The sequence below is a fragment of the Globicephala melas genome, chromosome 2, assembly GCF_963455315.2.
Source record: "Globicephala melas chromosome 2, mGloMel1.2, whole genome shotgun sequence".
Taxonomy (NCBI): Eukaryota; Metazoa; Chordata; class Mammalia; order Artiodactyla; family Delphinidae; genus Globicephala; species Globicephala melas.
In genome coordinates this window covers 65,003,044-65,013,107 of record NC_083315.2, presented here as the reverse complement: position 1 = coordinate 65,013,107, position 10,064 = coordinate 65,003,044, and the positions used below count along the sequence as shown (strand labels likewise).

Genomic DNA, 10,064 nt, shown 5'->3' with positions numbered 1-10,064 from the left:
AGAGGCCCCGATGGGGGGAAAACAGGTTTAGACCTGGGTAACCCGAGGAGGGTGCGCCTTCAACCAGGAAGAGGCGAACCTCTTGAGGACTTCAGGCCGCGCGGTAACCGAGGGTAACAGCGCCCCAGTCCACGGCGGTGTGAAAACCACCTTCTTCCGTAACCAGGTATATCTACGGAGGCTGACTAGGACCAGACACGAGCCAAACCTCTCCATCCAAGATACCGTCCCTCTGCCCGTGACTACTTAAGGTCACTGCTCCTTTTGCCTAGTTTATTGATGAGGGGCGAGGGAGAAGAAAAGCGGTAGGCGAATCACCTTTCCTATTTTACGATTGGTAGTATTAGGCTCCAAGTCCCGCCTCCTGCCCCGCCGCAGACAGGCTCTCGGGGTTGTCACTCGATCCTCTGCAGCCGCCCCTCGCCGGGGCCCCGCCCCTCGCTGTGGCGGGGATCTCGCGGGAAGAGCGGTGGGCACGGCTGTGGCTCCGTCTCCCGGCTGCGCGCGGAGCGGGAGGGCTCTCCTCACACAAGCGCTTCCTCGCGGAGGACTTGGAGCTGCGGCAGACGCAGGCCTGGGCAGCCCCTTCTCTGCCGCCTCTTTCTCTTCCTGAGGGCTCCCCGGTCCTCTTGCCCTCCGACGCTACCCAGGTGAGGAAGCCCGGAGCTCGTCTTCGCTGAGGAGCGGTCGGGGAGCGGGGACACGGAGCAGCCGGGGCAGGGGGGCTCCCGACGGGGGCGGCTCCGTGGGCAGCGCGGCGCTGCCTGGTGGGCGCGAGGCTTGGAGGGGTTCGTGAGTGCGGGGGTCGAGGAGGCAGTGGGGTGGGATCCGGGTGCGGGCGCCAAGGGCGGTGTAGCGGGTGCCAGGGCTCCTCGGGGTGAGGAGGCGGTTTAATGGGGGTCCGGGTTTTTTTCCGGCTTGGGGTGGTGGTGGCTGGCAGCAGATTGGGTCCCGGGTCTTCGGGGTCGAAGGAGATTTATCAGGACCCTTCGGTTCCTTGAGGTGGTATAGCGCGGTTCCGGGACAAGGGGTCCTTTTATCGCGATCTCAGGCTCTTTGGGGGCAGAGGATTCAGTTTAGGAAGGTCCTAGGTCTCTGAAGAGGCAGATCCATGAGGTTTTGGGGGTCCTTTGAGCGAGAGTGGGCGTCTCGTTTCGCATTCCTGGGATAAAGAAGCAGTGTATTGGGGTTCCGTCTGTTTATCGGGGTCTCCGGGCGAGAGGGCGATGTATCTGCGTCCTGCAGGGGCCGGGACCGCCTTGGTGGGCTGCTGGGGACGGAAGGGTTTACAGCGGAGACCAGCGTCTTTATTGGGGTTTCTGCTTTGCCCAGAGGGGGGCGGTAACTTGGCACGGCCTCCAGTCTTTTCGGGGGAGACTGGGCGAGTTAGCGGGTCCCCGGGAGATCTCGAAGGGAGGGCGCGGCTCTGCAGGCGCTGGGTCGGCTCGGGGCGGGAAGGGGACTCTGGTGACATCCCGAGCCAGCCTAGTACACAGTCTGTGGCTGGTCAGCATCCTGGAACAAATCTCTTTCTAGATGAGATTTACTCAGTGCTTAGTTGAAGGATTGATCCGTGTTGTTGCCTAGTTGGAGAAATAGTGGGTTTGTTCTGCAGTTTCCTTCTCTCTGTCCCGGGATCCCTGTGGAGGCGTGCTGGTCTCCCTGCTCTGGGAGCGGGAGAGTGGCAGGCAACACCTTAAAGTGGGCATGTAGACTGTAGATTCTTAAGGGGGCGAGTGTCCTCCGGGTCAGCGTGGAAGCCGCTGAGGATAGGGAAGGCTGTGAAGTTTTGGCTTCCTTTCCTAGGTGGTCTGCTTTGCTGATCCTGCATTATTAGGTCTGTCCTGAAGTCTTGCTCGAGTGTTAGGCAGTCAGGCAGTGCTGGGAAGTGTGTTCTGGCTTCTCCCTGTCCTTTGAAAAGCATTTGTGGAGAGGGGGAACTTCAAGTTCAGCTTCCAAATAACGCATTGGAATTCGAAGTTCCAAAGCTAGAGCTCTGCAGAAGCGTCATTTGAGACTCGTAAGCATGGCTAACAGCTCTTTTAGAGAATCCTGCTTAACAGTTTTATTGTGAAGGTACAGTTAGTCTTGACTCCTATGCAGAGTCCTTGGTAACTAGCCCAGACTTAGGTGGAATTCAAATAAAATGACCTGTATATATGTGTATGTGGGGGTTTTTTTTGTTTTTTTTTTTTTTATGTTTAAGTCAGACAGTCTGTTCCTTTGCTTGACAGTTCTTCTGGTTAGATAGCTCCTTTATCATAGAGGCCCGTAAGTGAAGTCTGTCTGTGGCAGGCAGTGGAAACTGTACTCACAGTAATTCTGTAATTTGGGATAAACAGACAAATTTGAGTACGCCAAAGCAGAGAACTTTGCCTGCCTCACTCTTTTTCTTAGTGACAGTTTTTTTTTTAATGACATTTCTTTTGATCTTAGAACCAGAAACATTAGTGATAATCTACTTAATACTTGACTTCTGTAATCATTTTAAAAAAACAAGGGAATTCTGCATAGCAATGAATAACTCTCTGAAAGTTTTTGTTTTGGTTTTTGTTTTGGTTACAAATTCCTGATCGAACCAAAATGCCTGATTGAATTTTATAAGATAGTTTTGACTATCAAAACTGATCAGTTGAGCAGATGTTTGATTGGAACCACAGCCAAAAAAACTCTAAGCAGATCTTTTTTTCCTCATTATGTTTGAAAGCCAATGAAAAATTAAGCAGATGTCAGTAACTTTTTAAAAAGCAACTTTCATAATTTCTAAGTAAACATACTGATCAGTCAAAAAATATTTGATTGTCTGCTAAGTGTCACAGCATGGAAGAACAATGATTCCAGCTCTCATGAAACCTATATCAAGAGAAAGAAAGACAACAAATAAATAAAATAAATACATAAAATAATTGAGATGCTGATAAGGAAGAAATAAACAGGATAGTTGGGGTTTTGCTCACTTAAAAAAAAATAACCTCTGAATGATAATATAATTGATGTCTGTCATGTTAACCAGAAACCAGGCAAGATAACAATCTACCTTCTGAATTAATAGAGATTAAATTATGATCAGTAGAGTTTGAGTGTTAAATATATTTTGACCCTGAGGATTAGCACCTTCTGTTATATAAGCATAAAAAAAGTCTGTAAGGATAAACATCAGACTTTTAAGTGTTCGGGGGATTCTTCAGGAGAGAGTTGCAAAGGTATGGAAGAGAGTTATTAATATATGCTTTTATACTATTTGAATTTATTTCAGTGAGCAGACATTACTCAAGGGTAAATTAGAGAAGTCTAAAAATTAAAATTTTGGTCACTATGCAAATTTGTGAAACGTACTGTATTTATAAGGCATTTTGTCAGTGTTGCCACTTCTACTATGCGTACTAGTGAAGGAAAAATGTATTTCAGGTATGTAAAATTATAGGAATGGGGTGGGGAGGGGAGCACAACAGAATAAGTAAAAGACTGAGGCTCAAGTTAAATCTTAAAACATGGTAAAGATGTTGGATCTTTAATTATACAAAGATAAATTAATCTTAGGCCTTTCTTATTTCAAATTTGTTTCCCGAGTTTGAAAAAGGAAGTTTTTAGACTCCCTAGAGAAGAATAGGTTGTGTTTTTGTGGCGGGGCAGGAGGTGTTTTTATTGTGGCACAGATTTCAGGATGGGATTTCTTTTTGTCAGACATATGGACACTTAATAGATGTTTTTCTTGTGAGGCATATGAAACAAAAATAGTTTTATAGTTCATTATTACACTGCTGAAAATGACAATACCAGTGTCTTTTGGATTATCATTCAAGATTCTGAAATTATAAATATGACGTACTAAGCCAATTTCTAGAAAGGAAATCATAAGACATGAATTCCAGTCTTAACTGTGCTGCTAACCATCTGACCTTGGATGATTCCTTAGTTTCTCAGGGCCTCAGTTTCCGTATATATAAAATTAAAGAAAGAGAAGTCCCTGTCAGTAATCAATATAAATTCCAATTCCAAGGTTTTTATTACATAGGTTTTTATGTTGCGGATCTACAGTATTATATTTACAAAAAGGGATAGATGCTACAAGAGTAGCTAGTTCTCAGGGTACAACTAGTTCCATGTAATTTTTATATATCATACCTAATTTTAGAGCCTCTTCTATTTTAAGATATATAGGAAATATTTAATTCAAGAATATACATTCATGAAGGTAAATGATTTCCTTTTGGTAATTTAGCTTTATCTGTTAAAGCATTATTATTTTTGCTTCTGACCCCTGGTTCTGTAATAGAGTATCTATATGATAATGTAATGTCCTTATTGAACTCTGTGTGTAGAATGAGGTCTCTAGTGGTTGACCCCGTTTAATCTATCCTTTACACCGCTGCCAATGTGATTTTTCTGAAATGCAAATATGTTCAGTGCTTTTTTCTTAAAACCCATACTTCTCCCTTACTTACAGTATTTAGTTCTATGGTTACAAGGCCCTTCATCATCGGGCTCATCTCCTGCATTTCTCCCACCATACATCTCAAGCTCCAACTGTACTAATAACATCAGTTTACTGAAAGAGCCATACTTTTTCCTGACTCAGAGCCTTCTTATATATTCTCCCTGCTGCTTAGAATGCCTTTCCTTCTCCTGTCTTACTGACAGAGTCTAGTGATTTTTCAAGATACAACTTAAGCGCTGTCTGCTTTTTGAGTCTTCTGTGTGCTCTGGTCCTCACTCTTCCAGCCCCACTAGGTATTCACTCTCTGTATCTTGTTCTTTCATTCTCTTATGTTCATTAGTATGCTGTAATTATGTATGTCTCTCTCTTCCTGGACTCAAAAGCCAATGTATATTTGTCTTATTACTTATTGAGTTATCTATTGCTTAGTTTACACAGTTGGCTCTCATTACAGATTTGAACTCTCAGTGCCAAGATTAATATCTTCATAATGTCTGAGTTAAGCCCAAATCTCAGTCTTGTCCTATTTTTCTAAAACGTTGGGCTTTCTACATTATCTTATTCTCTGCCCCTATGACCGCAAACTGACATTAGATCTGTAGTTCTTATCCTCATGTTTAAGAAAAGAGACTGTCAGCACTGTAGGAGTTAGGGATTACTCTGATAAACTTGCAGAAAAGTCATGCAGAATTTTGAGGCAACCACTAATCCCTGTATCCAAAATTATGAGCTAGTTTGAGTATTTCAGATCTTAGACATCAGTGATTTAGTAGATATTTTACCTTGGCTGCTTTCTGTATGGGAAATGATTGTTGCCAGTGTGTATGGGATTTTATAGTGGCTTAATAGTTGCTTTACATACATTACCTTTAATTCTCAAAACAAATCCTGCAAATTTAGTAACTTTCTCAGGGTTATTATCTACTAAGAAGCAGGCTATGTAGATCCAGGTCTGTCTTACTCCAGATTGTATGCTTTTTCAAAATACTACACTGCTTTCTGAATATGAGTTCTTATTCAGTGTATTTAAAGTTATTAATAGATATTTTATTCATTTTATAAATTGAAGAAGTAGGTTGTGAGGTTTATCTATTCAGCTTTTTCAAAAAAAGCTAAAGTAGAGGATTTGAGATTGATTGGACTTTAGAGACCACTTAATCCAACTCCTACATTTACCATATGAGGGAACTGACATACACAAGAATAGTTAAATGACTTGCTCAAGATCACACAGCTTTGTAGTTGGTTAAGATTTGTTGTTGTTGTTAAGCTAGTTATGACCATTGGTGTTGTAAAACCATTATTTGAAAGGAAACCAGGTGCCTGATGTTCCCCCCAGGAAAAAAGCCTAGAGTGGCTTTTAGAAAAGTGATGTTGAGGATCTCAGAGTCTTAAGGACATGGCTCAGAGAAAATCCAGACTTTGGATCATGACACATGGAGACGCCTCAGTGCCTCTTCACTCACGTAGCTCCCTAGTCTTGGTTTCTTTCCTTCCTCTTTTTTCTTTTTAAAAATCTATTCACAGTTTACTAATCTTCTGCCTACTAAAGTTATTAGCAACATTCTGACCAGTAACCATTTACATGCCAACCATGGGCTAACTAACAGGGATACAAAAAAGCATAAAATGTAGTCACTGCCCTGAAGAGGCTCAGTTTATTGGGAGTGGGAGGCAGTAAGTATTTAATTGCAAGGCAGTATATAAAGATGCCATGAGTGATGCAGCTCCAGGAGCTCAGAAGATAAAGGTAAATGTGGACTGGGCTAGTGGCTGCAGAAGTTTCTATGTAGAAAAGGTTTGATTTAAGTTAGTCTTTAAACGAGGAGTTGGAGGGAAAGACTGGAGAAAAGAATATCTGGCCGTGTGTGTGTGTGTGTGTGTGTGTGTGTGTGTGTGTGTGTATTTTTTTTTAATCTAACCCTTGTTCACTTCCCTTTAGCCACAGTGGCCTCCTTGCTGTTTTGGAAGGCCTGGAACTTGTTCTTCCAGATATCTGTTATGTCTCGCTCCCTTCCTTCTTTCAGGTCTGAATTAAAGTATCACCCCTTCTGAAAGGCCTTTACTGATACCTTGTTTAAAATTACAGCATCCCTCCCATACATACTCTTCCTATCCCTCTTCCCTGCATTCTTTCTTTCTTTGTGCTTTTCTGCAGTCCAACACACTGCTTTTATTATCTTTCTAACCCTACTATAATGTAAGATCCATTAGAGCAGGGATTTTTACCCATTTTGTTCAGTGCTATATCCCCAGCACTCAGGGGATACAAAGTAGGTGCTCACATTTTACCTTTTACAAAGTAGGTGCTCACATTTTTGTTAAATGAATAAGACAATCGAACTTTAAAACAGAAACTTGAAGATTGTTTGATCTAACCTCTCTCCTTCCTTCCTTCCTTGCTGGCTGGCATGGAGGGCGAGGAACTTTCTCTTCTATTTAAAAAAAAAATTTTTTTCTAGGACTTAAATTGTATACAGTGCAGAAATCATAAACAGCTCAATGAATTTCTACATATGTAAGCATGTAATCACCAACCACACCAAGAATAGAACACTTCTAGGACCTCTGCATGCTTCCTTACTCTCTGCTAGTTAGTACTTCCCAAAGGTAACCACTATTCTGACCGCCATCACAGTAGATTAGTTTTGCTTTTTCTTAAACTTCATACATTGGGTTGGCCAAAAGTTTCATTCAATTTTTTTCCATAAGATGGCTCTAGTAGCACTTAGCTGTCTTTAACTTCATTTGAAACAATTTTGTTAGATTTTATGGGACAGCTGTATATCAGCATGCCTTTAAAAAAAGACATCAAGATTGGTGAATTTTTGTGTAGCCATTTTAATATTGAAGATGGAAGAAAAAAAAGCCAACATTTTCGGCCTATTATGCTTTATTATTTCAAGAAGGGTAAAAACACAACTGAAACAAAAGATTTGTGCAGTGTATGGAAAAGGTGCTGTGACTGATCGAACATGTCAGAAGTGGTTTCGTGCTGGAGTTTTCTCACTGGACGATGCTCCACTATCAGGTAGACCAGTTGAAGTTGATAGCAATCAAATCGAGACATTAATTGAGAACAGTCAACGTTATCCCACGCGGGAGATAGCCGACGTACTCAAAATATCCAAATCAGGTGTTGGAAATCACTGCACCAGCTTGGTATGTTCTTCGCTTTGATGTTTGGGTTCCACATAAGTTAAGCAAAGAAAACCTTCTTGACCGTATTTCCACATACGATTCTCTACTTAATGAAAACGTTCCGTTTTTAAAACAAATTGTGACGGGCAATGAAAAGTGGATACTGTACAATAGTGTGGAATGGAAGAGATCGTGGGGCAAGCGAAATGAACCACCACCAACCACACCAAAGGCCGGTTTTCATCCAAAGAAGGTGATGTTGTATATTTGGTGGGATTGGAAGGGCTCTATTATGAGCTCCTTCCGGAAAACCAAACAATTAATTCCAACAAGTACTGCTCCCAGTTAGACCAACTGAAAGCAGCACTCGATGAAAAGCATCCAGAATTAGTCAACAGAAAAGGCATAATCTTCCATCAGGATAATAGAAGACTGCATGTTTCTTTGATGACCAGGCAAAAACTGTTACAGCTTGGCTGGGAAGTTCTCATTTATCCGCCATATTCACCAGACATTGCACCTTCGGATTTCCATTTATTTAGATCTTTACAAAATTCTCTTAATGGAAAAAATTTCAATTCCCTGGAAGACTGTAAAAGGCACCTGGAACAGTTCTTTGCTCAAAAAGCTGAAAAGTTTTGGGAAGATAGAATTATGAAGTTGCCTGAAAAATGGCAGAAGGTAGTGGAACAAAAGGGTGAATAGGTTGTTCTATAAAGTTCTTGGTGAAAATGAAAAATGTGTCTTTTAGTTTTACTTAAAAACTGAAGGCACTTTTTGGCCAACGCAATAAATGGAATCAAATCAATTTTTAAGTTAGCAGAAGTTCATTCTTTTTCATTGCTGTATAGTATTCCATTGTGTGAGTATATATTTTTTATTGTACTATTTATAGACATTTGGGCCATTTCCAGGTTTTAGCTCTTAGGAACAAAGCTGCTAAGAACAATCTTGTACCTGTCTTTTTGTGGGCATAAAGATTCATTTCTTGGCTAAAAAACTAGAAGTTAACCTCATCTTCATATAGATATAGATATATAGATACATACACATAATTCTTAATTCCATGTGGTCCTTAGCACATGATAGATGATCATTAAATGACTGAAGATAAATTATTAACTCATCATGTACTGTGAGATTATCTCAAACTTATTAAAAATATTGGAGAACAGCTTCTGGTCCATGCTTTTGTTCTTATATCTGACTTAAAACATGTAGCACTTAACTTTATCCAGGCTGTACACATTTCTCTTTCCTCTTGATTAGCCTCTTTTTAAAAATCATGTTCTTTATTAGTTGATGCCCCTTCTCCAGAAGATGGGAGAAATATGTCCAGAAAAGAGGAAATTCAAATTAATTAATTTTAAGGTGTGAATTTCAGAACTGGTTGGCTATTTTTCTATATTTTCCTAACTTAAAAAAGTCATTTCTTTTTGACAGTTTGGTTCTACTGTACGTTATATATATTTTTTACTATTCTGTACAGTTTGAAATCATTTATACCAATGCATAAGTTATGTTTTGGGATATGTCAAGCAAAGGCTTTCTTTGATGGTCTTAAGAAATTTTAGAAATGGCTTTAGTTGGTGAAGAATGCAAATGAGAACCCCTACAATAATAGAAGAAATCATGAGAAATATTTTTCTAATTCTGGAAAAGTTTTCAGTTCCCTTTTGAAGTGATTTCTAAGCTAAGACTTGAAAGATGAGTAGGAAACAAGGTGGATGAGATGCCCGGTAGGGAATGGGGTAAAAGCACTGTAGGTAGGGAGCTGTCTTTGCAGAGAGAGAGCAGGGCAGATTTGGGTATCTGCAGGCAATTCAGGAGGCCTAGAGCAGTGGTTTTCAAGCTATAGTGTGAATATGAATCTCCCGGTAGGAGTGGGGCTCATGAGTTTGGAGTTCTAAGATGTTCACAGGTGGTAGAGATGTCGCTGGTTCAAGGATCACACTTTGCAAACCACTGGGCCAGAGCATAGGAAGCAAGTGAGAAGGAAGGAGTGGGGAGTGAAAGCAAGGACCATATCATGGAGGATCTTACAACTAATGTAAAGAATTTGGATTTAAGGCAGCCGTAACCCACTGAAGGGTGCTAAGCAGAATAGTGACCTTGTGAGATTTGTGATTTTCGAGGGGGCAGTAGTGGTGGAAATCATCTTTAGAGGTAAACTCCATCTACATTTGAAACTGTACAGATTAATGTCTGAGCAATGATAGTTTACCCATTCATTAATAATTATTGTTTTTCCCAGTGGCAGATTCAGTTCATTTAAAGGAAAAGTTTGGTTATGTTTATTAATTTAGATGTTATATGTTAGTTTAATCTTTTTTTTCTTCCAGGGACCTTATTACTTATTATATATATAATAAGTATTATTACAATTTAACTCATAATTACATTTTTAACCCTGTTTGATGGGATTTAATTTTTGTCCATGTTGTACCATATGATAGTTCAAAGTCTTCTTTTTTATTGTATTGAT

The 10,064-nt window shown here is 40.7% G+C and overlaps 1 protein-coding gene across 5 annotated transcripts in view; it reads left to right on the top strand.

Moving 5' to 3' along the window:
- The first annotated feature begins 455 nt into the window (after window positions 1-455).
- GLCE (glucuronic acid epimerase) overlaps window positions 456-10,064 on the top strand; it is a 140,181-nt gene continuing 130,572 nt past the window's right edge. For all 5 annotated transcript variants that reach the window (XR_009562964.1, XM_060294054.1, XM_060294055.1 and 2 more), the window contains exon 1: window positions 456-650. The gene's annotated coding sequence lies outside the window, so the exon portion shown is untranslated. The remainder of the gene's footprint in view (window positions 651-10,064) is intronic.